Below are 26,634 nucleotides of genomic sequence, written 5' to 3'. Positions count from 1 at the left end.
GAATCACTTGAACCTGGCAGGTGGAGGCTGCAGCGAGCCAACATCATACCACTGCACTCTAGCCTGGGCGACAGAGCAAGACCTTGTCTAAAAAAAAGAAGGAAGTGAGTTTGATAGGTGAACACCTAAACTTTATCCCCCCCAAATAAACAAAATGAAACAAGGCAAATATTAGAATTAGAATTTAAGGATATTAAGAAGTATTTTCCAGTGACCCTGTTCCAAGGCTAAAAGTTCAGCCAAAAAAGCTTGAGGAGGCATGGAGAATCAAGAAGCAAAGAGTTGCTATCAGCAACTCAAACAATTTGATCCCCATCTTTATGAAGCCAGAGCAGTTGTGTCCTTGAATTTCCTGATTTGACTGCCAGAAGAACATGAAATTTGTGTGGCGGGGATAATAAAGACTGGCTAGAACATGAGAGTGATAAGGACAATTACTGGAGAGAGAGGGAAGAATCCCCCTCCCCGGGGAAAAAGGGCATCTCCTTATTCTTGTGCTGGGAAGGAGGGCTCTGAATTTGGGCTTCCATTTCCTTTCTCATTGCCCTGTTTTGCCAGGAGGCAATAGTGCAAAGCAGTGCATCCAGGTTCCTAGGTAGAAATGAATGGAGCCTATGTCATGGTTACTAGGGCAGGAGGGAGGATAACAAGGGCTGGGCAAAAAGAATCATGTTATCAAGCAATCAGATGGCTCTGATGGTGAGATTGAAAGAGAGAGTTAGAAAAGAGATTTCTGCTGCAAAGTCAAACAGAAATTCAAATGTTCACTCCCATATTATTTCCCACAATGTTCCACTTTTGGGAAGTTTGAGAAAAATTATAATTATTATCAATATATAAAATAGTACTAAGAGATACCATAGTTTGAAAGGCCAAAGATCCGTATATCTGTATATTCCTTCCTGTTTTGTTTTGTTTTGTTTTGTTTTGTTTTGTTTTGTTTTCCAGTCCTCCATTTAACAACTACCTTTGTTAAAAGGTAGTTGAGGGCAACTCCCTTAGAGAAGACTTTCCAAATTTTTCTTCAAATGGTTCTGGGAAGTTTCCTCTCTCCTTCTCTTGCCAACTGACTTGTCTTTAACTCAGAACACACAGGCCTGAGATAAGTGAACAAAAAAGCACTGCAACCATCTCACCCTTGCCACCATCTCTTTCCTGGCTCATAGCTTAAAACAAAAGTTTAAGAGACTCTTCTATGCTCTTCATTGAATTCTGTCTTCATTTTTTTATTATTAAATAATTTCTAGGCCAGGTGCAGTGGTTCACGTCTATAATCTCAGCGCTTCGGAAGGTGGAAGCAGGAGGATCATTTGAGCCTAGGAGTTCAAGACCAGCCTGGGCAACATGGTGAAACTCCATCTCTACAAAAAATACAAAAAATAGCCAGGTGTGGTGGCATGTACCTGTAGTCCAAGCTATTTGGGAGGCTGAGGTGGGAGGATTGTTTGAGCCTGGGGGTTAAGGCTGCAGTAAGCTGTAATTGCATGATGGTACTCCAGCCTGGGTGGCAGAGCGAGACCCTGTCTCAATTTTTTTTTTCTTTTTTAGAAATGAGGTCTCACTGTGTCACCCAGGCTGGAGTGCAGTGGCTATTCACAGACACAACCGTTGTGAACTACAGCCTGGAACTCTTGGCCTCAAGTAATGGTCTCACCTCAGCCTCCCAAGTAGCTGGAACTATAGGTGCTGCTACTCCACCTGGATTTTATTTAATTCTTTATCAACCTGCACTCACAGGGTTGTGGTGTAAATTAAAGGAGATGAAATATGTAAAATAATCTAGCATAATGTCCACTTAAAGTGCTCAATAAAATTATTCTATTCCTGCTTAGTCCCCTGAAGGCCTGAAGATTCTATCTTCGCTCTATCATATTCACCTGCCCACCGGGTTGCCAGGTTTCCTATAGATATTATCATATCTAAAATTCAATCACAGTTCAGTTACTTTGGCTCCAATGATCTCTTCTCTTGCCAGCCCGTTCCCATCCCGGAACTTTATGTGCCAGCCATTTTGAAATGCCTGCCAATCCCCAAATATCCTGTGCTCTGCCATAAATCTTCACGATTGCATAGGTTGTATCTGATGCACTGGCTCCCTCTTCCCTTTCATGAATGGCATGTTTCTTCTCATACTTTAAGATTTAGCTGAATATATGCATGGTGTGTAGGAAGTTAATAGATGAATTTTTCAAAAATAAACAACAAAAAAGATTTAGCTGAAACATCCTTACTTTTTAATACCAGTATATCCAAATATGTATTGCCACAGTATATTTCCACTCTGCTTTCATGTTTCTTCTGTTAGACTGTGAATTTTAGCACATAGCTTATTCATCTTTGATGGTGCCTAGTGCATTGCCTGGCATATAACGGGTACTCAATGAATGAATGAATGAATGAATTTTCCTATGCTTAGGTCCAACAAAGTACATTGTAAATGATTATATTGTTTTTAAATCTCAAAGAAGCCTTACACCTGAAATAAATGGAGCAACAGCAATTTTGGAGTTAAGTTTTTTTGTTGTTGTTTTTGTTTTGTTTTTTTTTTAGGCTGGAGAGACAACCACAGTCCCACTAGGTTTGATGTACTTCAGTTCTATCAACAACTGATTTCACTTAGGATAATTTTATTTATTTGTTTATTTATATATTATTATTATTTTTTGAGACAAGGTCTTGCTCTGTTGCCCAGGCTAGAGTATGGTGGTGCACTCACATCTCATTGCAGCCCTAAACTCCTAGGCTCAAGTGATCCTCCCATCTCAGCCTCCTGAGTATCTGGGACTGCAGGCATGCACCATCATGCCCAGCTAATTCTTGTATTTTTTTGTAGAGATGGGGTTTCACCATGTTGCCCAGACTGGTCTCAAACTCCTGGGCTCAAGCAATTTTCCCACCTCAGCCTCTCAAAGTGTTGGGATTAGAGGCGTGAGCCATCATGCCCGGCTGATGGCTTTGGACAATTTTAAACACCGCTTTCCTCCATACTGTTTTTTCAACTTGTTATTCAGAGACTCACCTCCCAATCCTCCTCACATCCTTCCTAAACACACACACACACACACACACACACACACACTTCAGAGGATTTTCTCAAGATAATTCAACATGATGATGACCTTTAAGAAGAAGCCAGAATAGAGTAAACAATGAGCACTTTGAAGAAACATTTTGTTGTCAGCTTATATTTGGGCTGAGGGCAGTGGCAGGGGGGACCCCTGGGGGAGTCAGGAGGTGCCGAGGATCCTCTACCATAAAAGCTACAACCCGAGGAGGAACCTCTACCATAAAAGCTACAATCCACCTCCCTCCCATTGTTTACACAGAAAAAAAAAATAGCTAATTGACGTAGGATGTGGGTGAGCTTGGTTTTCATCTCAATCCTGTTTTGCCTCATCTTGCGGTTACCTTAGGAGCACTTCAGGGCCAACCATTTCCAGTGCTTTAGAGGGTAAAAAGAAATAAAAGAAAACAACTCAAAGACTTTGGATCCTCCTCCCAGACTCAGGCCAGCTAAAAGAGTAATTCCAATCCCCAGGAGCTATGATTAAGTAAAAATTATGAAAATGTCAAATTCAAGATCTTGAGAGATTACACTAATTTAAGCCCTCGATATTTTATTCCTATTGATAAAATAACCTGGTTTAGAAATCCTCCTGGCACCAGAATCTCTAGCAAATAGCATTAAACATTAGTCATTGGCAAAAGAAGTCTTGAGGAGGGAATTTTCAAGTCCTTTTGGTGGTTTATGCTGTTTTCTGTCCATGTGGGTATATCTACATCAGTTGGTGATAAAAATAAACGCATTTACTTAGCTTAGATTTAGGTGATATTAAAGTAACAATGATTTAACAATTGCTTCTATGATGTTGCATATAATATTTTGTTCATGTTAAAATTTAGTGGAGACTCAAACTGAAGTGAACATATATAACTAAGCTAGCTTAGGAAAGCCAGAGTAATATACTCAGATGAAATACCTAAACTTTAAAATAATGTTCTACTAAAGTTAATGATTACCTATAAAAAGTTCAACCCCTAAGATTAACACTTTGGAAAAAATTATCATAAGGAGTTATAGTAAGAAAGTCATCCTTCCTTTTACCATGCAATCCATTATAGAACAACTGTTGCTTTACATATATATATATTTTTTTGACACAGGGTTTGGCTTTGTTGTCCAGCCCAGGGTGCAGCCTTGACCTCCCTGGTTCAAGTGATCCTCCCACCTCAGCCCTCCATGTAGCTGGAACTACAGGGAGCCACCGCCATGCTCGACTAATTTAAAAAAATATTTTTTGTAGAGATGGGGTCTCACTATGTTGCCTATACTGGTCTCAAACTCTTGGGCTGAAGCGATCCTCTCTCCTCAACTTCCCAAAGTGCTGGGATTAGAGGTGGGAGCCACTGCACCCACGTTTTATTCAGTTTCCTTTAAGCAACAATTAAAAATTGCTGACTAAGAGAATATAATAGAATAAAACATGTCTCTTGCTATTCTAGTATGCTGATGTCCCAAGATTATCAATTTCCTCTGTATGCAACTACATATGATGTAAATGTTTCCCATGGTGATTAGCTTCATTGTTATTTTGCAGAAGTGTTTCAGATGGACTTGCTATACCACCGTTTCCATTGGAAAACCAAGAGAAGGATGAGACAATCTTATTAAAAGTATTTTAGGGCCAGGCAAGGTGGCTTATGCCTGTAATCCCAGCACTTTGGGAGGCCGATGCAGGTGGATCACGAGGTCAGGAGTTCAAGACCAGCCTGGCCAACATAGTGAAACCCCGTCTCTACTAAAAAATACAAAAAAAAAAAAAAAAGTTAGCCGGGTGTGGTGGTGGGCGCCTGTAATCCCAGCTATGTGGGAGGCTGAGGCAAGGAGAATCACTTGAATCTGGAGGTTCAAGTGGAGGTTGCAGTGAGCTGAGACTGCGCCACTGCACTCCAGCCCGCACAATAGTGCAAGACTCTGTCTCTAAATAAATAAATAAATAAATAAATAAATAAAAAAGTATTTTAGTTTTCTGAGCACTAAATGTCCTTGGGTATGAATTAAGAAAAACTTACCATATTTTTCCCCATGGCTATTTTACTGAATAGTGCTGAGGTTTATATTGTCTGACCTTCCTTCCTGACCCTAAACTTCTCTCAGGAGTGTGGAGAAGCTTTGCATGGAAATGAGAATCCTCTTAAGCCTTTTATTCATTTTTCTCCTCAAGACTTTAGTAACCCAAGAAGAAATACAAATAAGATATTCAAGAGGGTGACCCCAAAGTTTTGATCTGCATTGCTGCTGCCAATATAAACACTCCTTCTGTCTACAGGAAATCAATCTTCCTTTTTTTTTTTGTTTTGGGACAGAGTCTCATTCTGCTGCCCAGGTTGGAGTGCAGGGGCACAATCTTGGCTCACTGCAATCTCCACTTCTCTGGTCAAAGCAATTATTGTGCCTTAGCCTCCTGAGTAGCTGGGATTACAGGCATGTACCACCACGCCCAGCTAATTTTTGTATTTTTTGTAGAGACAGGGTTTCACCATATTGGCCAGGCTGGTCTCAAACTCCTGGTCTCAAGTGATCTTCCCACCTTGGCCTCCCAAAGTGCTGAGATTACAAGCATGAGCCATCCGTGCCTAGTCAAGAAATTAGTCTTTCTATAAACTCTTATACCTCCCAGAAGATGCCCCTTCTGAATCTATGCAAATCCACAAGCATAATGAAAAAAGAAGTAAATCACTCGGCTGCTTCTGAATATGCATCATACCCATGTTAGGAAAACAGAGACAGGTTCTTGTGACACAAAGCTGCAGTTGAATGAAATGCCATTTCAGATCGGATTCGGTCTGTGGCAATTCTGATTTCAAGGTTTTGTGTGACACCAATAGTGCTCTATATGTGTTATGAGCTCCAGAGACAGTTGTTAAAGCTGCTTAAAATAAACTGAGGTTTAGTCCAGAATTTAACAAATTAGTCCATTTATTTGAGATTTTGTTTCCTTTCAAGCCCTTATTCTGGGGATATAAAAATGAAAATATGTGCCTTGTTAACCATATAGAAGGAAGAGTGCTAGTACCAAAGACCAAAGCAGTCTTCTCGGTGAACATCCCCACCCCACAGCCTCTTCTCATGTACAACAAACCCTACTCTTCTCTCCTGCCTAGTGATCTTCAGGTGCTTAGAGCCAAATTTTAGACAATTAGTAATCCATATGAAACACCCTCACTTCTGATAAATCCTGGGGTGGTTTGTGAACATCAATTATGCCTTCCTTACTTAATCTTAATAGATGACAATTCTGGCTGTCATAAGAAGATAAAAATGAGCCTCAGCTATTCTAAATAGGTAAGGAATGAATTAAAGAAAAGAGAAGAGAGAAGTCAGTTGGCCAGTATCATTGTTGTTTGTTTTTTTGGTTAATGTCCATTTTGAATCAGGGCTAATATTTAGGCCTCGAACTGCACATTCACAGACTATGTCACCCAGAAGGTGAAATAAGCAGTGAGGCAAATCACGTGGTTCAATAATCTCAAGAAATGAAGAAATGTACCAGCAGGATTCTTAGGGGAAATTCACTTGTGGACAGATGGTGTGCTTACCACCAGCCACTCTTGTCTTTGACTATTACAGTCAGCTCTCCATATCCATGGGTTCTGCATCCGTGGATTCAACCAACCATGGATAAAAAGGTATTCGGAAAAAAAATAAAACTAATGTACATTTAAAAATACAGTATAACAATACTTTCTATAGCATTTATATAACTCTAGGTATTATAAGTAATCTAGAGATGATTTAAAGTATTCAGGAGGATATACAAGGCTGTGTACAAATACTATGCCATTTTATAAGCAGGACATGAGCATCTGTGGATTTTGGTATCTGCAAAGGGTCCTGGGACTAATCTGTCATGGATACAGAGGAACAACTATAGTGTGTCGCCCTCAGGTGATGATCAATCTTGGTATTGCCTTTTGCAAAACATCCCATAATGGCTACTTTCCTCCCCAAATTCTCTGTGAATCACCACTACATGTAAGGGCAGCAGCTAGGAAATATTGTTTTGTTTGATCTTGCTCTGCAGAAAAATCAATCACAGACATTTAAAGCTATCGAGGCTCTTTGAACTGATTCAGTCCCATCTCTTCCTCTAAAGGTAAGATGGGCAAGGCTCAAAGGGGCAAAATGACATTTCCCAAGGTGGCCTCATTTGTTAGACCTGCTCTTCTTTATTGCTGGATTTGTATTCGTCAAAGGCAACTCTTCTACTTTTGACAAAATTGTGAGACTTCCCAGGAAAGAATGCTGTTCCTCATTGTGGCATTGAGGAATGGATAGAAAAATATAATTAAAATGTCTGGGATTACCAAAATATGGGTTCCCCCTTTGGGAAATGCCTGAGTCCTATCACAATCCACTAACAAGTCAACTGCTTTAATGATTTAGTTCATGTTACCTTGGCTCTTCTACAAAGTAGAAAAATAGGTGATTAAAACATGCTTCATCCATTCAGAATTGCATGCAAGTAAAATTATGCATATATGGGAAACATAAGAAAATGGTATTGGGCTGGACATGGTGGCTCACACCTATAATCCCAGCACTTTGGGAGGTTGCAGTGGGAGGACTGCTTGAGCCCAGGAGTTTGAGACCAGCCTAGGCAACAAAGTCTCTACAAAAACAAACAAACAAACGAAACCACCCCAAACAAAAAACTACAATTAACCGCACATGGAGGGGCACACCTGTAGTCCCAGCTGCTTGAGAGGCTGAGGCGGGAGGATCCCTTGAGCCCAGGAATTTGAGGTGGCAGTGAAATATGATAGGGCCACTGCCCTTCTGCCTGGGTGACAAAGTGAGACCCTATCTCAAGAAAAAGACAGACAGACAGACAGAAAGAGGAAAGAGAGAGGGAGGGAGGAAGGGAAGAGAAAGAGAGAGAGAAAGAAAAAGAAAGGAAGGAAGGAAGGAAAAGAAAGAAAGGAAAAAGGAAGGAAGGAAAAAGGAAGGAAGGGAAGGGAGGAAATTGTATTGTATATCTTAATCTTCAGACACTATCAAAGCATTGTGCCATGATATTGATCCAAGACAAGAACACACAATACAGTTCATACTGTCAAAAAATCACTAGGATTTTTCTAAAGCCATACATTTTTTTTTCTCGCTTTAAGAAACTCCATAATAGAAATGCATTCTCGAAAAGCATGATTTTCTAGTAAATGCAAGACATTTATATAAACAAAAAATAATCATAAATGCTTCTATATAGGAAGGCTTGGTAAATAATATGTAGATTGCTAGTTCCTATTGTAGGAGAAAAATGTACATCAGCCCACAGAACAATTAAGAACACTTACTAGGAGTTTGTGTTCATACGGACACTTCTGGTACAAAATGGAAAACTTTGTAATATCTGCCCTTCCATTGTTTCCCCAGACATCTGGAACCATGGCTGTCTTTCTGCCTTAGCTGCCACTTGTCCTAGCATCCTTCCATGTTCAAGCTCTCTGAGTCTATTTCTTAACCAGGTTCACCTTGCTGCATCTTTTTGCATGTCAAAATCTGCTTATTTCAGTCTACTATTTCTTTACTTATGCTTCTAGTCCTTTGCCCATTGTCACCAGAGGAAGTATATTACTAAGTTTACCACTTGCCTGTAATGAAAGATGTGAATGACCTGATAAAGCTCAGCCAAGGTTTATGAAGAGGCAAAAGACAAATGGAAAGGCTCGGACATTTAGCATAAAGACAGACACCCAAGCTGGGTGTGGTGGCTCATGCCTATAATGCCAGCACTTTGGGAGGCCAAGGTGGGAGAACTGCTTGAGACCAGGAAGTTTGAGAGTTTGATACCTGCCTGGGAAATCCTATCTCTACAAAAATGAAATTAAGAAAAAAATTAGCTGGGCATGGTGGTATCCACTTGTAGTCCTAGCTACTTGGGAGGCTAAGATGGAAGGATGGCTTGAGCCCAGGGGGTCAAGATTGCAATGCAATGAGTTATAATCACATCACTGCACTCCAGCCTGGGTGATAGAGCAAGACCCTGACTCAGAAAAAAAAAAAAAAAGACATACTTTCTAAGATACTCATAGTTGTTGTATCCAACACTTCTTCCTTGGGTAGTTATTAAACTTCACAGAATACAAAGACTCACTTTTTCCCAAGTTTGGAATCCACCACCTACCTTGATTAGACTAGTTTAAGGTCAGCTTGACAGTACTCTGAAAAACAGTTGATTCAATGGAGGCTGCTTTTAATGGCATGTCCTCAATACATCTATTTCTAAATCTTTATTTTTTCTTAGTCAAGCATATGCTATATAGAGTACACTATTTGTGGTACATGGTGAACTAAGACTTTTGGCCCAATCACAGGCTTTATGAAATGGCATCAAAGAGCATCTGAAAATTTTTAAAAAGGAAAAACAACTGGACTTTCGAATATCTCAGAAGCCACTTGGTTTTCTCTTTCAAGCCTTTCCTTCCAGGGACTTCCATTGTTCCGCGCCCTGAGTGAAGTGTTTCACCTTTTCCCTGTAGTGGAAATAAGCAACAACAGAGCTGCTTTGTGAACCAGAAAGTCATGAAGCCTTTCCAAATGAGGAGGATGTGGGAAGTGCCAAAGAGCCAGAGGGGCCAGGCAGAAGAAGAATGGGCCTGACTTCCTTTAGCTCATAATGAAGGTAATTCTTTGAGTCCAGGCTCAGGTAAACCTGCAGAAGGAAGACAGTCTTTGAATCTAAGCAGAAGAGGGTCAGTGTTTAAGTGGAGAAAAGCAAACACTCTTCTCCCTCTGGACAGCTACATCTGCCTGTGTTGCACCAGATGTGGAGCAGCTGTGTGTTCTCCCAGATGATAGTCAGATGGAAATGATGGAGAAAGAAATCACCTTCTGTATGCTTCAGGAATAGAAAACAGGATTAATCCTTATTTGCATGACACATTAGTGAGATAAAGTCTTTTTGATCTCTATTTTGAATGGAAAAAAATAACTATCATTTATGAAGCACTGACCTTCATAAATGAAGCACTAACCTAGGAGCTTTAAATATGCTTTATTTTGAATTCTCACATCAATTCTGTGATACGGTTAAGATATTTTCTCACGTTTATGAGAAAATCGAGTACCAGAGTTGAAGGTCAGAAACTGGTAAAATCTAGTCTAGAACTCAAGGTCACTAATGTCTTTTCCCTGATGTTTGGCCTTGGCACCCACTGTTAGCGTTACATTTCTAATTTATTGTTGAAAAACCAGGTTGAGTTTTCGAATGGCCTCTGTTGAGACTCCAAAGTAAAGCTTCTCTTTGAGATCTTTGAAGAGTCTTGAAAGCAGAGAAATTGTCTAGATATTTTTTAATTTTTAAAATTATTATTATTATTTTAAAGACAGCATCTCACTATGTCTCCCAGACTGGAGTGCAGTGGTGCGATCATAGCTCACTGCAGCCTCAAACTCTTGGGGTTGAGGGTTCCTTTTGCCTCAACCTTCAGAGTAGCTAGGACTACAGGCATGTACCACCACACCTGGTGGCTAATTTTTGGAAGTTTTGGAGACAGGGTCTCACCATGTTGCCTAGGCTGCAAACTGTCTACATATTAACATCAAAGAGTGACAGGAAGGCTTGCACGTTCCCAGGTATATAAAATAATTGACTCATAGAGCTCAGTCTGTGCTTCCAGCAGCTTGGATGGTTGCTACCACGGAGATGGTACAAACAGCAAGCAGGCAGGATGAATGCCAGGACGTTTGCATCTGGTTGTTCATAGAAACATAACCTAAAGCATGTACCAACAAAAACTATCAGGGAAAGTGCCTAATTTCAAACCTATAACTATTTTCTTAATCTCTGAGCATGAGAACACTAAGATCTTTTCTCTTTATATATTTAATACCAATATCTAAAACTGAAAAGCAAAGCTATTAACTAACAAAAGAATAAGTATACTGACGAAAATTTGCCAAATTTGCCTGAATTTAACTGTAATTAATGAGTGTGCTTTTCAGAATATGAGAAGAAAAGATCTTTTCTAATAAATACACAATTCTATGTCAAATTCTGTTTCTCAACTTTTTGCTTTGTGAAAACCTTCAATTTAAAACCAGCATAGCCGTGTTCAGGCAAGTCTGAATATACGTAATATCTTCATGTAATCTCAATGAAAGAAATACTCAGCCCTTCGTTTTAATTAATAATACCATATAATACAAAGATGGCATACATGTTGGTGAACTACTGCATTTCATCCTCTGTCTAGATGGTTCACTGAGTCACAGTCTTGATGAGTTTGTGACATCATAATTCATCAACATGGAAACAACTATGATGATGTGTTACCCTGTGGACACTTAGTCATCAATCAGTTTGATTGATGACTCTCTGCTATGTTCAGCTAAATCAAGTTGACTTACACCTTCACAAATTAAAAACTGCTCTCTGTAGTATATAGCATGATGACCAAAAATAATGACTGTTTAAAAAATATGATCAAATTAAAGACACAGAAATAATCATTCATAATCCTGCCATTATACAAATCACTTCTTGGCTGGGTGTACTGGCTCACACCTGTAATCCCAGCATTTTGGGAGGCCGAGGTGGGCAGATCACTTGAGCCCAGGAGTTCAAGACCAGCTAGGGAAACAAAACATAGTGACACTCCATATCTACCAAAAAGAAAAGAAAAGAAAATTAGCTGGGTGGTATGGTTTGACTCTGTGTCCACATCCAAACCTCATCTAGAATTGTAGTCCCCACATGTCAGGGGAGGTGCCTGGTGGGAGATGATTGAATGATGGGGGCGGACTTCCCCCTTGCTATTATCATGACAGTGAGTTCTCTCGAGATCTGATGGTTTAAAAGTGTGTGACAGTTCCCCTCTCACTCTCTCTCTCTCCTGCCACCTTGTAAGAGGTGTTTTGCATCCCGTTTGTCTTCCGCCATGATTGTAAGTTTCCTGAGGCCTCCCCAGCCAGGAGGAACTGTGAATCAATTTAACCTGCTTTCCTAATAAATTACACACGCTCAGGTAGTTCTTTACAGCAATGTGAAAATAAACTAATATACCAGGTGTGGTGGGGTGCACCTGTGGTCCCAGCTACTGGAGGGGTTGAGGTGGGAGGATGAGGATTGCTTGAGCCCAGAAGATCAAGGCTGCAGTAAGCCATGATCACACCACTGTACTCCAGCCTGGGCCATAGAGTGAGACCCTGCCTCAAAAAAAAAAAAAAAAATCACTTATTCGATTTTTTAGTAGTTAATTATAATTTTTGCTCTAGGGTAGATTCAATTTTTATATAATTATAAACTCAAGACATAATTTTAATACTATAAGCAGTTTCCTATAGTGCTATTTAGCTAATATGATGTTTTGTTAAGTTCTGATGTATTTTGAAAATAGCCTGTAATGTCCAAAGAAATAGCATCTGGTTTGCAAAATAGGGTTGGGGAGCAAAGGTCGAGATTGTGACAGTGTTCTGACTGTGGCTTGTGAAGGGACATACAAGTTATTTTATTTTACTTCTTCAGGTTTCACGAGAGAAATTAAAGCCTTATCTTTCTTTTTCATCAAAAGGCAGTTAAGATTTAGAAAACAAGACTGTCATGATCTTCCTGGAATAAAACTGCCAAATAAAAATTTAGATGTAATCCAGTAAAATGTAAGTCCCTGAAGCAAAGAAATGACAAATTATGAGTTTTGTATCCTCATTCCTCAGTACAGAGTACGTTTTTAACAAATGTTTATTTGAAGTAAATGTACAACTAAAGATTTGAGCAAAAAATAACTGTTAGCTAATTTATAATTTAGGAATCTGTTCAAATTACTTTGTGATTTTTAAACTTATATGACATTAGTGGAGATGGATCTGTGAATATGTAAAATGATTTTACATTATCTAGGGCAAGTTTTTCTATCAAAAGACATTTAGGTATTTGGTTGCCAATTAAGTATAAAAAGTTATTTTTATCAAAATTAAAAGCTTTTGCCTTGTGGAAAAAAACAGTAAAGAGAATAAAAAAGACAAGCTATGGACTGGGAGAAAATATTTGTAAATCACATATCCGACAAAGGACTGCTATCAAGAATATATACAGAACTCTTATACTCAACAGTCAAAAAACAATCTAATTAGAAAATAGGCAACAGGAACAGAGAAACATTTCACTAAAGATATACAGATGCAAATAAGCCTATGAAAAGATGTTCAACATCATTAGCCACTAAAGAAATGCAAAGTAAAACCAAAATGAGCTATCACTATGCACTGATCGTAATGGCTAAAATAAAAAAAGTAACACCACCAAATGCTGGTGAAGATACAGAAAAACAATTGCTGTCACATTGCTGGTAGGAATATAAAATGGCACATCTAATTTTGGAAAATATTTTGTCGGTTTCTTAAAAACACTAAACATGCAATTACTATCAGATCTAGAAATCACACTCATTCCTAGGCATTTATCTCAGAGAAATGAAAATGTATGTTTACACAAAAATCTGTGTATGAGTATTTATAGCAGCTTTATTTATAATCTCCCCAAACTAGAAACAACCCAAGTATCTTTCAATGGGTAAATGGCTCAACATCCCTAGCATGAAATACTATGCAGCAATAACAAAGAATGAACTACTAGTACACAAGCACCTAGAAAATCTCCAGAGAAGTATGCTAAGTAAAGAATGTCCAAAGAATTATGCTGATTGGAAAAAACCAATACCTGAAAGTTATATACTGTATGGTTCCATTTATATAACATGCTTGAAATGACAAAATGTTAATTATTGCCAGGGTTTTAAGGTGAGGGTGGGCAAAGGAAGTAGAGGTAGCTATAAAAGGGCTAAGCACAAGGGATGCCTGGATGAAAATGTTCTGTATCTTGATTGTATCAGTGTCAATATCAAAGTTGTGCTATTGTGCAATAGTTTTCAAGATGTCACCATTGGAGGAAACTGGGTAAAAAGTATTGTTTGCATTATTTCTTATAGCTGCATGTGAATCTACAATTACCTCAAAATACAAAGTTTAATAAAAAATTATTTTTAAAGAAGACACTGTTTTAAAATTTATTAAGTTATGGTTTCCACAAACAACATAATATCTGAATATATTAACTATCAAAAGTATCTATCTTTTTGCTGAGAGGCATTTACTATTGGGTGGAATGTAGCTCACCAGTTATAATAAATAATATCAAAAGAAATGTATTTCCATCAGATATGTCCTATTGAAAACATAGTATAAAATAATGATACTAGTAAGAAAGGATGGTGTTATGTTGGTAATTAAAATTCTGAATTTTAAGGACCATCTTCATGGATAAAGAACCTCAAAATTACAACTCCACATTCATAATGCAGTAGTAAGGTATTTTGCAAGCTCTTCCTTCCACTCTCCCTAATGCTTGTTTTTGTGAAAACCAGTCATGAAATGAAGGAAACTTCTGGTCTGGCTCTGGTGTGAGATTCTTGAGTTTATTTGCCCATCAACAAGCATTTCTTTAGAGCTGATCATAGAGCCAGGCTTCATGCTGCGCATTGGAGGCAAGACAGAGGTAAACATGACCTATACTTTCTGTCAAGGAATTCTGCACATAAAGGAGGGAGGAATACTTCCTTAGTAATAGACTTTTACAATATAAGGTGGTGAGTGCAATGACAAAAACAAACAAACAAACAAAAACAAACAAACAAACAAAAAACACTAAAGGAGGCACACAGGAGTGACACTGAGTTCAGAGAAGGCATTGGGGGAAGTTGCAGGAATGGAGGGTTTTTCAAGACTACCTAGGCTATGGACAATGAATAAGTAGGTAGGTAGGTAGGTGTTAGCAAGGTTAAAAACAAAATAGTCTAGACTTAAATTCCAAGTCTAAGTGAGTTTAGGAAGTGGAAGATCCCCTGATATGGCTTAAAAATGGGCCAAATATCTCTCCCATTGATCCCCACACAATATTATGATGAGTAGGTGCAAAGGCATAAACAGTCCCAAACATCTTGGTGACCTGCCTGGCCAGGAAACACTGGGAGAGTTGTAATGGAGATTGGTGCTGAGTATGGCATAGTGCATCAGAGATTTTTTAAATTGTGTGTGTGTGTGTGTGTGTGTGTATGTGTGTCTACTTGATCATGTAAAACCCAGTTATGCACTGTGACACTGACATCTTTATCTTTAAAACTTTTAAGTATTTTAACCATTTTTTATACTATGAAGCACTATAAGATCTAAGTAACCAGGAGCTTCAAGCAAAGAATAGAAACATACAATATTTGTATAATGTTCTATGTTCATTCACATGGATCCAATGCACACAGTTTCATCTTGAAGGACCAACGACAGCCTAATAGATGACTGCTTTACATAGAAAAAGACCTGGCATAACTCTGTCCAAGAAAGACTGTTATCTCAGTGATGGGACTCATGCTTAATTTAGCAATTGAAGATGAAGTAGGAAAGGATAAATCTGAATCTGAAGATTCCTTTACAAATCATTGGTTGGAGAAATCAAAAGGTTACTGGATAACTATAAAGCCAACTTAAGCTCCTAATCCTTTCAAAAGCAAATTATTTGTTGAAAACTTAAGGAATGAAGATTGAGGAATAAAATGAAAGTATACACTCTGATATGGTTTGGCTGTGTTCCCACCTGAATCTCATCTTGAATTGTAGCTCCCATAATTCCCACGTGTTGTGGGAGGGACCTGGTGGAAGACAGTTGAATCATGGGGGTGGTTTCCCTCACACAATTCTCGTGGTAGTGAATAAGTCTCACTAGATCTGATGGCTTTATAAAGTGTTTTCCCTTTTGCTTTGCTCTCATTCTCTCTTGCCTGCTGCCATGTAAGATGTGCCTGTCACTTTCCACCATGATTGTGAGGTCTTCCCAGCCACGTGGAACTGTGAGTTCATTAAACCTCTTTTTCTTTATAAATTACCCAGTCTCAGGTATGTCTTTATCAGCAGTGTGAGAAGTGATTAATACACACTCCTGGTGAATGTATAAGGTTAGGACTTATTTCAGATTTCAAAGAATGGAAAATGGTAGATGAATATACCCTATGAAAGGAATCTGCATTTTGAAGAATAAAAAACATTTTACCAATAAAACCTTACTATAGAAGTACTGGCATATATCCATGAAAATAAATGACAGGTAAACATAACTATATTAGGATGTACATCCTATATTAGGATCCTAAGATACACCCAGAATTATTGAAAAATAAATATTTATGAATTTTATTGACTTCTAGTTCTTCAGAACTTTGAAGTAACTTGATTTTATTTTATATTTTTATGCTAAAAAATATTGCCTGGTAACGTTTTTGCTGTGGACAGAGACTTCTTTACTTACAAATGTAAAACACTGACGTTTGTGGATTATTAACCAGACACATTTATAGAACTACCTATGCAGCTAATATTATGACCACAAATACAATAGCTCACTAGTGCTCCAGTAACAGCAGAAGGGACCTATATGAAATACTTGGATTATGCAAAATTCTATTCTCTAACTCTGCTAGCCAACAAAGAATTGTTTTGGTCAGTCAACTGGGGAGGTCTCAACAATTACCCTACACAAAGCCACTAATTCATTGACTTGAGCTATTACCATATTTGTGAACTTTCCCTTCCTTCAGTTTGGCTAAAGGTGCTCTTAAATATAAATCTCCCTCGTTATTGGGAAGAAATTTTTTGAGAACTCTTTTGTGATATGTGGACACCTTGGCCCACCTAACCAATAGGCAAACCAATGGGACTCTGGGGTTGCCATGATGATAGCTTCCAGATCCAGAGCCAAAAGTGAATCTAGAAAGGATCTGATTTAAAAGGCATTTATGGAAATGTCTGCCTCCCATTGTGCCTATCTGCCATCTTTCTTCACCCATCCCAATTTTTAACAATTAGACAAAACCATAGGCATAGTGTCTCCAGAAGGCCACTGTTAAAAATCCACCTGGGAAAACATGGTGATTACATTTGTCCCTCAGGTATCCACGGGATGTTGGTTCCAGGACCCCTGCCTCCATACCAAAATCTGCAGATGCTCAACTCCCTGACATAAAATAGCATATTTGCATATAACCTATGCACATCCTTCCATATACTTTACATGGTCTCTACATTAATTACAATACCCAATATGATATAAATGCTATGTTGTATTGTTTTTATTTGTATTATTTAAAATTTTTTTTTTTCAAATATTTTCTCTCTTCAACTGGTTGAATCTGGAAATGTAGAATCCCCAGATATGGGAGGGCTGATTATACTGGCAATCTCCTGTAAGTTATTTTGGCAATCTCTTTAAATTATCTTGTCAAATTAAGTAATTGTTACTTTGGGAAGCACAGAGTGCCTGGAATGGAGGCTCTGGGCTTCTTTCACTGGTGAATAGGGAAGAGAATAAACCCGTGCACCTCTGAAGCTGGCTCCAGAGGGCTGTAACTCCCAGTGGTGGGTCCCGATCTGGGCTTCTGGGGCATTAAGAGTTCAGTTATTCGGGGCATCCTAAACCATTTGATTCCAGTCTGTCACATGTAAAGTATAGGAGCATGTGCATATTACTTTTCTGAATCCTAATGTTTTAAATTTATAAAGTGTGGATAATCCTACATATTTTTCACAGGCATTGTTAGTATTAAAAGGAAGAACAATGCTTTTAGCACTCAGCATAGTACCTGAAAATATTTCCTGAATAAATAACATGTATACAACGTTTAGCTCAGTACTGTACCCAATTCATGGAAGTTTTTCAATAGTTAAAACTTGAAGTCTAAGTTTTTTATTTTATTTTATTTTATTTTATTTTGAGATGGAGTCTCATTCTGTCACCAGGCTGGGGTGCAGTGGTGTGATCTCGGCTCACTGCAAACTCTGACTCCCTGGTTCAAGTGATTCTCCTGCCTTAGCCTCCCAAGTAGCTGGGATTACAGGCACGTGCCACCACGCCCAGCTAATTTTTGTATTTTTAGTAGAGATGGGGTTTCACCATGTTGGCCAGGATGGTCTTGATCTCCTGACCTCAGGATCCGCCCACCTAGGCCTCCCAAAGTACTGGGATTACAGGTGTGAAGTCTAAGTTTTACTGTGAGGTATATTCTGAAAACTGCCCAGTTATCATGCATGGGGAAGGCCACAAACCTTTCAGTTCAAGGAAGAAAAAATATTTATGCTATGAGAAATATTTCCTACTCCTGGTGAGGTTTAGGATGTGTCAAAGCGTTAGTCCTACTGAGACTGAGAATTTTATACCAGTAGGAAAGAGGGGTGAATTCTAACATCCATTTAGAGCTGCATAGATGAGAATTGTTTCTGTGTTGCCGGGCACCGAAACAATACGCTTTACAAGACAGAACATTTCCTACTTATCTGCTACACACATTTAGCTTTTTCTATTTTGGTCCATTATTAATCTATAATTATTCTCTTTTGTGGAATTGAGAAATCACAGCAGGAGGTTACATTGCTTAAAGAATTAATTATTTCCTGAACAAGGAAAATTGGAAAAAATACAAGCCCAAAAGGGAAAAGTTCCTTCCCATTTCCTGAGGCATGCTAAGAAGTCCACAATTAGCTCGGTTTCTGATAGTTTCCACAGATCTGCTACTGGACATACCTAGTTTTTCCTCCAGGAGCCTGCTATCCATAATCTCTCCCCTGCCCTTTTGGGATTCTGTCACCTCTTTGCTAACTGGAGGGTGTCGAAGTGAGTTGGAACTTCCTTTAGAGCCTTGCATTTCTCTTTCATTCTGATATTTTCCTGATGTCTCATCACTTGTTCCTTCCATTTGATGCAATGCTGCCTAGTTCTCAAACACAGATGAGAGGAAACAGGGCCCCAGTATGTCCTACCCAGCCCACTGGAATTTTTACCACCCAGCACAATGACTGTCCAAGTCAAAATAGCTATGGGGGCAGATAGTATGTGCCATGTGCTAGGGCCCCTGCCCTGACCTCACCTCTTGGCACTCACTCAGATAAACAGGCAGAGTTGTACACTATAACTAGAAACATGACAAATATACAGTCATCAAACTCTTCCCACTTCCCTTTGACCTATAATGGTAAACTAAATTTAATCATTGTGTAATTGACCACCATTTAAAAGCTTTTGCTCCACCCGAATGCGACTTGCTGAAAAATAGATCTAAGATCATCCTGAGAAGGGCAGACTGCACTTCGTTGTGATATTAAATACAGTGTGATTGGCTGGGTGCGGTGGCTCACACCTGTAATCCCAGCCCTTTGGGAGGCGGGAGGATTGCTTGAGTAAAAGGAGTTCGAGACCAGCCTGGGCAACATGGTGGAAACTCTGTCTCTACTAAAAAATACAAGTGCACACCTGTAGTCCCAGCTACTCTGGAGCCTGAGAAACAAGAATCGCTTGAACCTGGGAGGCGGAGGTTGCAGTGAGCTGACAGCCACTGAACTCCAGCCTGGGTGACAGAATGAGACTCTGTCTCAAAAATAATAATACAAAAACAAAAACAAAAACTGGTGTGATAAAGTGGAAAATGCATGGACTTTGCTGTGAGGAAAAATCAGATTCAAAATCTTCCTTCTGATTATGTGGTCTTGGGCAAATTTTTTAAACTCTCTTAGGTTCAGATTTCTTTTTTGTAAAAGGGAGATAATTAGTAATGTCTACTTTATAGGGAGTTGAGAGGTTTAAATGAATTAATAAATGTAAAATATGCCTAGAACACTGTTTAGTACATAGTTAGCTTTCAATATATTCTATTTATTTTTGTGACTATCCTTTTATCCTCTAAGTTTCTATTACTGTCTAGTAGGGATGAGCCCAGGTTTACCTAATGATGGGAGTTATACCAGGTGTATTAATTATTTCAAGGATCTCACTCCTTCCATATACATCTTGACAGGCCTTTCCCACCTGATAATTGAACAGGAAAATTCTACAATTAGGAATTCACTGCTTTAACCTGGGATTTAGTTGCTTATATTCTATTAAATCACCATTGCCCTTTAGGAAGCCAAGACTTCAACCCAATAAATAATAATGACTACCATGTGTGGAGTAACACCTTTTCCCTGTGACATTTCTTATCTCATCTTAAATTGCTTAACAGTCCCATAGGGTAAATATTATCCCTACTGATAGTATTCACACATTTAGGTTTACAGTGATAATTAGAACAAAAATGGTTCAGAAGTCACCGACTCAAGTTGTTATTGCTGTTGTTTCTAAATTAAAAAATTACAAAATGTAATTTTTTCTCTCAGAAAAAAAAACCCTGAGAGATTGACAGAGACTATCAATACACAACTAAATTAAATCATCGTTAAAATATTTTGTGTTGTGAAAACACAAAATAAGCACAGACAGGGTATATGAAGACCTCCTTTCTAAGGTGGGTCTTGACCTTGGAAACAGGTATTTCTGATGAACTCTGAGAATATTAACTCTCCCTTGAAGTCTTGTCTTTTGAGGACTACTAAGAGGGGTGACAGGTTTGGTACACACAGATGAAGTTACTCGCAAGGCAGAGGGAAACATAGACTACTTGGGGAAGAGACTACGTGATGGAGAGTGAGTGTCCCTGGGAGGCCTGAGAATAAGTGCTGGACCAGGACGTGTGGATTCCCGTTTATCAGCAAGGGACAGAATCCTAGCAAAAGTGAGGACCTATGCCAGGGCTCTGATACCTATTTGCTAGAGTGAGCACTGCCTAGTATCATAATCCCCATCCAGTACTGTATCCTGAGTGACTTTATGTATTACACAGTTCACTTGATATAAAATAAAATCAGTAAGAGCTTCATAGATAGAACATACGCTCTAGAATCAGAAAGATCTGGGCTTAAATCCCAACTCTGCCACTAACTGGTTCTGTGATCATGGGCAATGTGTTTAACTTCTCTGAGCCTCACATTCATTCTCTAAATGTGTGTGTTTGTGTGATAATATTCACTTCATAAGGTTTTGTCAAAATTAAATGAGGTAACAGGCTTCAGGAGACACAGGTGGTGTCCAATAAATGCTAGTTATTATTATGGTGACATCTCTAGACTATGAGCTACTGGATGTCAGGGAACATATCTTACTCATTTTCATATTCCTGGTACCTATTTTATAAAGTCAATGCTTAATAAATAAATGTTGACCAATGCTTAAACTAACAAACATTGGGAAAAGTGTTTCTGATGTACCAAAAATACCAAAAAAAAAAAAAAAAACAAAAAACCCAAACCATTGCAGTGTAACATGAGGTATAATCAGACCATAAATGTTTGCAGTAGCAAATGACATATTTTCTAGTAAATGGATGCTGTCGTTAGTCAATACTTCTGTAGCTGCTTTACCATTTAATCATCATTTAGACAAAAGGAAATGCACAGTCCTTATTTTCAGTGTTGAACATAACACAATATTTGCAAGTTGTCAGATATTAGTAAAAATGACTTGGATGACTGGGAGCAGCTCAGGCCTAAGTCTGAATGGAATTGCTTTGATATCAGGATATCAGACTCTCCACACGCCCATCTCTAGCCTCACTCCGTGCCACCAAACTCTCACCCTGTGCCCAAGCTCTGCACATGTGTTCTTAAACAGTTTGCCAGGCTTGTTTTAGGAAAAAGCAAAACACATGGTTTATTGCTGCTCATAAATATGGTACCAGATTTCTCTACTTCCTTGGACACAGTGAAGCAGAGAAATATTATAACATTCCCTGTTTTATGAGTAAGCACAAATAGTTCTATATTTAAGGAATCCAGAATTCTTAAGGGCATCTTGAAGGGTAGGACATCCCTTGAAAGAGAATTCGTGTGGAATGGGAATTTGGCCTTAGGTGATCTTGACACTGAATGAGTCAAGCTTACATTACAAAATCCACCAGCAATAATAGTAGCACTGTCCTAAGGCTGGAAACACACTTTATTGGAAAATGCAAGTCAAGAACAGGATGTTACTAAGCAACTTCCTTGCCTATTTGAACCTATAGTGCATTCAGTTTCCATACACACACATATCACATTCAGGTTTAACCTTTTTGAACTGCAAAGATAAGATTAGAAAAAGCAAAATGTATGCACATACACCATATGGATATGTGTTTTTAAATTATTTTAATTAATTTACATTTTTTTCTTAAAAATGTACATGGTTATCAGTCATGGTATAGGTCAAGAGCAATGACATGACAAAGAATTGTGGACCTGGAGCTATAGCAAGGAAGTGGATGGATGGTAAACCATATAACAGATGTAGGATGTCCAGTGTCTGAGGAGAAATGGCCACACTGTTTGCGATAACTTCTTGTATTGCCAGTTTACAGTATTGCCCATGTGTAAGTATCAAAACAAAAAGGGAGAGAAAGGAGGAAAAATTATTCAAATGAAGCTTTTATTTTCCTCTACTGAAAACAAAGCATTATTTCTTCTTGAATTATTAGCTGTGTATCTCTAATCCAAGTCATGTTCTAACAACTTCCCTGTAATTAGAAATATACATATTTGCGTAAGTTACTGCCAAGGTGCCTAGGTATTTTACTGGCATTAGTAATCAGTATATGGCAAGAGAAGCTGAGCCAGTGGGCAAAAGGCTTCATAGTGTTTGGGCCAAAGTGGTAAAAGGAGACTGTGATTATGTTTGATGAGGCCAAGACTTGGTCCTAGGAAACCAGGGTCTGAAAACACTTACCTTCAAACTTTGGTCAATTTCACTAAGCCTGAGGGCGTTGTTGCTTCTGGCCTAATTCTCCCATTTGGGTCTTGTCATTCTAAAAAACAAAGAGGAGGGTAACTTTGGATAAACACTTTGTATATCACAACCCAATTCATATTGTAAAACATACAGCCTGTTCGTTTAGTTGACTTGGAAAAAAAAAAACCATACTTCATTTCACTTCCACCCTCAGATCACTAATGTCCAACATGACTATGTTGGCTTGCATAAGGCTATACCTTGGTATTTTTGCAGTCAGTGTTCACTAACAAAAACCTAACACATGGAGTGGAATGAACAAGCTTATGTATGTTACACTAATTTATGCTTTCCAATGTGGACTGAATATGACTAGGTCCTATCCCAAAAGCAAAACAAACAAACAAACAAACAAACAAAAACCTACCTGGTATGAGAGAGTCTGTAGAAATTTCTCTAGGTCTTGAACCAACTGGAAAATATACAGGGCCAGATCCAACAAAAAGACATCTTCAAGGGAGGTCAGGGGTCTGGAACAATCCATTACTTTTGCTGAAATAAAAGCTGGGTTTCCATCAGGGAGTGATGCAATAACCGGGAATTATCAGAGTGCTGTCATAAGCACAGGTTCTAGGACTTGCTGAGTCGTGACACCTCAGCACCAGGTATTTAGTTCTAGGAATTTGCTGGAGGACAACCAGCAGCTAACTGAGCAGCCTTGGTTCTTTTGGCCAAGGGTGTCCTCCCTTCACACGTAAGTGTGAAACCCTTAAGCAGAAAGACCTGGAGTTCTATAGCAGCAACAGCCCTAAAATGTGTCTTCCATTTAGGGCTATGATTGAAATCTGCTAACAAAGGCAGACAACACATCCCAACAATGAAGCCCTGCTTTAGAACTAACAAAACTGATTTCTACAGATACTGTTTCCAGGCTGATGTTTTAAAGAGGATCTGTAAGGAAGAAAAAAAAAGAAAAGAATTCACTCAAATAAAACAATGCTACTAGGACTTGATGGAGAGGTGAATTTTATTACATTTCACCCATATCTGCTTCCCCTCCTGGGGTGGAATTATATTTCCCAAAGATGCTGAAGTCAGACTTGAATTGACTTGCTTTACCACCGAAATGGAAGTGGAAGTGACTTGTGTGGTGTCCAGGTAGAAGCTTAAAATGTAGCATGTGGTTCACTGTGATCATTGCCTTTGCCATGGTGAACATCAATATGAGAAGAGAGACTCCTCCAACACTGTTGGTCCCTTAGGGACGTGATGTGGAGAACAACCCCCAGTCAACGCTGGCCAACACTCAGTGGATGTTATATATTTAGAAAATAAACTTCCGTTGTTGTAAACTGTTAAGATTTTGGGGTAGTTTGTGACCACTGAACAATCTAGTCTAGTCTGGCTAAAACACAGAGCAACTTGGAAGAAAACGTTTGCAGGGTTGAAACCGCCCCTGTTCATATTGTATTTATACATTAGTCAACATAAATAATGAGGCATTTCTCCATTTCCTTGACACTGAGCATATTTCTCCAATTGGTGACTAAAAGAGAGCTTATCCTGTCGCACACGTTAGAACAATCTTAGAATCATTTGATAAATGTAATTCAAACACAATAGCCCATTTTTTTCTTCATTACTGAAGGAGCTATCAAATTGAAGGTAATCAAAAGGATTGAAAACAGGTTTACCAATATGTTGTTACCTCTAAAACGCACATGCAAGAAAATCAAGTCATGCATGTAATAAACTATAACAAGATGATTGGCATATTGACAAGGCTGTTGGCACAAGCTGTCTTTGGCTCTCTGCCCCAGTCGCAGCTCCTCTGCTATGGAAATCTGCTTTTTGGCCACTGGAAAGGCAGCCGTCACATCTTTAGAGGTTTTTTAAATTGGTAAGAAGAGGCTCTGAGCAGCTGTGATCCCAGGAAGGATAATTAGGGTAACAGAAAATCAGAAAGAGCCAAGTGGAGGTGGAGGATCTACCACGTTTAATGCCATGTCCAAAGAAAAATAAGACATTTGTAAATATTTCCTTGTGATTTTTCAGGGAAAACCATATGCTGGAAAGCAGTATGGTAGGAAAAAATATCAAACTCATATCACAATGGCTTTTCTACTTTTTCTATGGGCTTAAAGAGTTAAAGTTAGCCCAGATGTGGAAGGACAACAGATGGGTGCATTCTGATGACTTACAATTCTGGATAATAAAATGACCTAAGACTCTATTTAGAGAAATAGAACAGCTACTCGGGCTGTTTACAGACTGAGAAATATCACGATAAGCAAATGCAGGCAGTTCAAAGGAATGATTAAAAAAAAAAGGACAAGTGGATAAATAATGACCTGATGTTGTTGCGAAAATGTAGTATAACTCTTACATTGTTAATATAAACACAGATGACCTTTGCTTTTGCTCAACTTTCGTCTTCAAGACAGGAAACAGCAACTGATCTTTATCGGAAAAGTAGAATCTTCCACTTGCTTCTGCTGTACTGACATTACGGTGTATGTCAGAGCATAGCAATGTCACTATCTTTTCAAACCACATGTTGAAAGCCTGATAGGTGGTTGAAAGAGAAGCTTATCCTGGGCATATGCTTTGTGTGTTGCAGAGACAGTATAGACAAGGTTAGAAGGAAGGCATTGTGTGTGTGTAGGGTGTGGTGTTGAGACTGGGAGAGAAGGGCCTGTGTCTACATTTTCTGTGGATGTATTCTTCCATTTATCATCTTCACAAACATAAACATCCTAGGAGAATGTCTACTACTTAACAAACAAATCAATCTGAAGTTCTTTTGTTTTATACATTACAGTAGGCAAGTCCTATATTCTGGATATACTGTAAACTAAAACACAAGGAATTGTTTATGAATTACACAATATTTTGCGTCAGAAAAGTTTCTAACATCTGAACTAGCTTTTCTCTATTTCAAATAGAAATTGATTCAGATTTTTTATGGCATATACATAAAAATGCACACATCTGTCCATCAATACAGCACTTTATTCATACATTGATGTTTCAGTTCTGTAGTTCACAGCAACCCACGGCCATTGATGAATCTTCTCTCCCTGCTCTTCACTGGATATTTATCTAGTCATGATTTCCTAAGTCATGATTTTGCCCTAAATGAAGTTATCTAAATTGACCTTTCATTTCTCACTGCACAGTCTATTTAGTCTGGGCTCCAAAACAGACTTTCTCAATATGGGACCAATTCTGATTGCTCTTACTTATTAAATATTTCTCACCTAGCATAACACTTGGAGAAATCACCTTTATGTTTCTTTATAGCCATTATGTAGAGCGCCAAATCCTGTTTACTTGGACCTGCGGCAGGATGATCCATAGTTTCTACCCACTCTAACCCAGCCCGAGAAACTGTTTCTAGCAAAGGACGTATTCTGTATTCTAGCTCTCAGCCCTGCCTCTATATGCCATCATGATGATACCAGGGATGTTTCCCTTCCTATTCCAAATAAATAAATTCACGTATACTTTTCTTAAGCCTCTAGCTCCTCTATCATGTGACTTTAATATTAGAAACTTTACATGCTGGGACCAATTACTACCTAGTCAATCAGAAATAATACTACTATAATCTCAATCATGATTTAACAAGTTTTTTTCCTGCAAAGGGTTAGATAGTACATATGTTTTCAGCTCTGTGGGCAATATGGGCTCTAGATCTCTTAGATCCCTGTTACAATTAAATAAAACAACCATGGTAGCATGAAAGCAGGCACAGATATAAAGAAATGGGTGTGATGGGTGTGTTCCAATAAAACTTTATTTATAAAAATAGATGGGGGAGGTAGTTTTGGCTTGTGGGCTGCAGTTTGCTAACCCCTGATCTAAATCAAACAGACACATAGCCATTGCAAATTAGAGTGTGATCCTGGTAAAAATCACACTTACAGATGGTCTTCACATTTCTTCTGGATTTATTGAG

At 38.6% G+C, this 26,634-nt stretch overlaps 1 protein-coding gene and 1 long non-coding RNA gene across 6 annotated transcripts in view; both read right to left on the bottom strand.

Annotated features, from left to right (window-relative positions):
- The window catches only part of NRG1 (neuregulin 1), a 1,128,445-nt gene that overhangs the window by 318,496 nt on the left and 783,315 nt on the right, over positions 1–26,634 (bottom strand). The window lies entirely within an intron of this gene.
- LOC130541743 (uncharacterized) lies at positions 8,697–11,259 on the bottom strand. Its single transcript, XR_008955840.2, has 3 exons — positions 11,224–11,259; positions 10,569–10,779; positions 8,697–9,537 (listed from the first exon to the last, which is right to left on the bottom strand). It is a non-coding gene; the product is annotated as an uncharacterized LOC130541743 (long non-coding RNA).

Source organism: Pan paniscus, chromosome 7, assembly GCF_029289425.2.
Source record: "Pan paniscus chromosome 7, NHGRI_mPanPan1-v2.0_pri, whole genome shotgun sequence".
NCBI lineage: Eukaryota > Metazoa > Chordata > Mammalia > Primates > Hominidae > Pan > Pan paniscus.
This window is presented reverse-complemented; position numbering and strand designations above follow the sequence as displayed.